This window comes from Chrysochloris asiatica, unplaced genomic scaffold (assembly GCF_000296735.1).
Source record: "Chrysochloris asiatica unplaced genomic scaffold, ChrAsi1.0 scaffold00341, whole genome shotgun sequence".
In the NCBI taxonomy this organism is placed as follows: domain Eukaryota; kingdom Metazoa; phylum Chordata; class Mammalia; order Afrosoricida; family Chrysochloridae; genus Chrysochloris; species Chrysochloris asiatica.
This window is the reverse complement of record NW_006408859.1, coordinates 383,202-386,490: the sequence shown is the minus strand read 5'-3', so window position 1 is coordinate 386,490 and position 3,289 is coordinate 383,202. Positions and strand designations below refer to the sequence as shown.

The window sequence follows — 3,289 nt, the reverse complement described above, 5'->3', positions numbered from 1 at the left end:
ACTCTGACACACAAAAGGGTTAGAATTGACTCGACAGTAACTGATGAAAAAACCAAGAATACTGTTAGACTCCTGAGGAATCTAAGCGACATACTCATTGATATATTGATATACTATTAATTGAGAAAACAAGCAAGTAGACAGGTATTATTGCAAAATAAACTCCTCAGGCTGAGTCAGGTGATCAGAGGAGACAATTCAGATATGACATGTAAAATACACATCGATGAGAGAAGAAAAATGGGTTCCCAAACTCCTCAAAATAGCATCGATGGTGGCATATTTGTGTGCCATGGAGTCAGAGCGACTACAGGGTTTCTAAGATTGTAAATCTTTAGAGAGGAGAAAGCCTCATCTTTCTCCTGAGAAGCAGCTGGTAGATTCAAATTGCTGACCTTGCAGTTAGCAGTCCAACTCATAACCCACTATCCTACTGTTGTTGTTGTTATGTGCCCAATTCATAACCACTACACCTCCAGAGAGGAGCTCTGGTAGAGTAGTGGTTACGAATTGGGCTGCGAACCGCAAGGTCAGCAGTTCGAAACTACCAGCTGTTCCGCGGGAGAAAGATGAGGCTTTCTGCTCCCGTAAAGATTTACAGCCTCGGAAACCCTGTACAGGGTCGCTATGAGTCGGAACCGACTCCACGGCACACAACAACAACAATAACACCTCCAGAGCTCTTTAGAGCTCCTACTAGGGCTCCTTAAATAGGGTCAATGTTGTTGTTGTTAAGTGCCACTGAGTCTGATCCAATGCATAGCGACCCTGCATAGGATTTCCAAAGAGCCTCTGGTAGGGTCAGTAGAAGGCCATTTCCCCCCATAACCCATGGTTCCTATGAACTGAATGAAAGACCTGTAACTTTTTCAAGAACCAAAGGAATTGCACAGGCAGCATTTTCAGTACGCATCCTCATGTCTCTGTTCTTATTTTCCTTTTGGCTTCATTCAGCATGTTTTCTCTTGAGTAAAATATACAGCGTTTCACCTAGTTTAGCATAATCCAAATGTGCCTGACATAAGAATAATCTAGACTCCTTACTAAAAACCATTAAAAATTCACATGTCCCATCCCAAGAGGATGCTTGGGATTTGTAGCTTAACATGATGATGAGGCCAGCTGGACAAACAATGGTTTACTTCACAGAGCTATTTCCTTAGAATAAAAGCAATAGTTTCTTGCCTAGATCAATAAAGTACATTGATCAGTTCTGTCAGGAAAGTCTTTTGAAACTTCTATTTTTCATGTCTACCTTGCATTTGTCTGGACCGTTCAACAGCAAGCATGGTTCTCTCACCCATAATCTGATTCTTAGAAGTGCTGCTAAAGAAAAGTTGTCAATGACTTCTTAATTGCCAGAGTCATTCATTTCACTGGATTTGCCCTTGAAGCAGCTGCTAATCAAGGGGCCAGCTCCTCATTCCCGACATTCTCTGTCCTCTGGCTTCTACAGGGCCTGTCCCATCCAGGATCTCACCTACCATTCCTATAGCTTTCGGTCTCTAGCAAGCCGTCACTGGGGTTCCCACTTTTTCACTTTTCTCCATTTTACATGTTCCTCCACAATGGCCAATGCCTATAGCTTCAACTCCATCTGCAAAAGGACAGCTCCCAAACCTAGACAGTATTTACAGTCCACCACCCGCTCCCGATTCCAGTTCCACATTTTCAGCAGGGCCTACTCGTTATCACCACAATACCTTCAGAACTTGATGCTTCTCTTCTTTCACAGCATAACCATCATTGTTGTTGCTGTTTTCAGGTGCCATTAAGTCGATTCTGACTCATAGTGACCCTATGCACAGAGAATGAAACACTGCCCAGTCCAGTGCCATTCTCACAGTTCTGGTTATGTGTAAGTCCATTGCTGGTACCACTGTGAAAATCCATCTTATTGGAGATCTTCCTCTTTTTCACTGACCCTCCACTTTACCAAGCATGATGGCCTTCTCTAGGCACTCCTATCTTGTCCAAACTATGCCAGACAAGTCTTGCCATTCTAGCTTCTAAGGGGCATTCTGGCTGCACGTCTTCCAAGACAGGTTTGTTCGTTCTGGCAGTCCATGGTGCTTTTAATATTCTCCAACACCATAATTCAAATGGATCAAGATTCTTCTCTGGTGCTCCTTATTCATTGTCCAACTTTCATATGCATATGAGGCGACTGAAGAAAACACACCGGCTTAGGTCAGCTACAACTTACCCTCACACCGATACCTATAATGTTTAATACTTTGTTTTTGCTGTTGTTGTTAAGTGCCATGGAGTCGGTTCTGACCCATAGCGACCCTCTATAGGGTTTCCGAGGAATGGATGGTGAGCTTGAACTGCCAACCTTGTGGTTCAAATGACTTTGCAGTCCAACACATACCCACAGCGCTACACCAGGACTCTATTTAATACGTTAGATAGGTCTTTTCTAGCAGAATTGCCTAAAGCAATATTTCAATTGATTTCTTGACTCAGGCTTCCTTGAGTGTTGACTGTGGATCCAAGCACATACTCTAGCCTATCTGTGAAGCTTCTATGAAGCTTCTTCTTCATTACCAATGCTCTTGCCTAGACCAGATTTTCATTTCTTATCAAAACACCTTTAAAAGTAACTCAGAAAAGGACAGTAAGAATGGTTGCATAACTGGAAAAATGCAATCAATGTCATTAAATGGTGCATGCTCTACTGTGTACATATATTTTTTTTTTTCAGTTGAAAATACAAGTTGCTTGTTTATTTGATTGATGACTATTGCATTCACTCTAGGCAATTCATCAGAAGAGGTGTTTTAAATGCAACAAATATTCTAGCTATCTAACATAACAATGAAGCAGTAGGTCTCAGTTGGAGGTGATTTCACCTCCTGTTGAGTATTTGACAATTCTTTTTTTTTCCCCCACAAAAAACTACATATTTATTAGCCTTTTTTTTTTTAAAGTTTTTATTGTGAATTGAGTGAAAGTTAACAGGGCAGATCATCAGTTTTCCATTCAACAAATCACACATCTTGTTTCATTACAATAATTACAATCCCCTACATGTACCATCAGATAACAGTATTTCTCTTATTCACTTTAGCGCTTTTTAAAAAACACTTAGGCATATATAATAGTTTAAACCACGAAAGGGCACCTTCTGCAAGTCTGCTTCCTGGTAGCTATCTTAGTCCTTCTCTTTCCATGAATCTAGAGTCCTCAGCTACTCCCTCTCTCCATGTCCTCATCTCTGCCCCCATCTCTGGTGTTGCTGCTTCTCTGGATAAGGTCCTGTATTCCGCTTGTGCTCTTCTCCCTT

At 41.5% G+C, this 3,289-nt stretch overlaps 1 protein-coding gene across 1 annotated transcript in view; it reads right to left on the bottom strand.

The window, feature by feature from the left end:
* Positions 1-3,289, bottom strand: part of EIF2AK3 (eukaryotic translation initiation factor 2-alpha kinase 3) — a 141,552-nt gene that overhangs the window by 124,530 nt on the left and 13,733 nt on the right. The gene's annotated exons all lie outside the window — the stretch shown is intronic.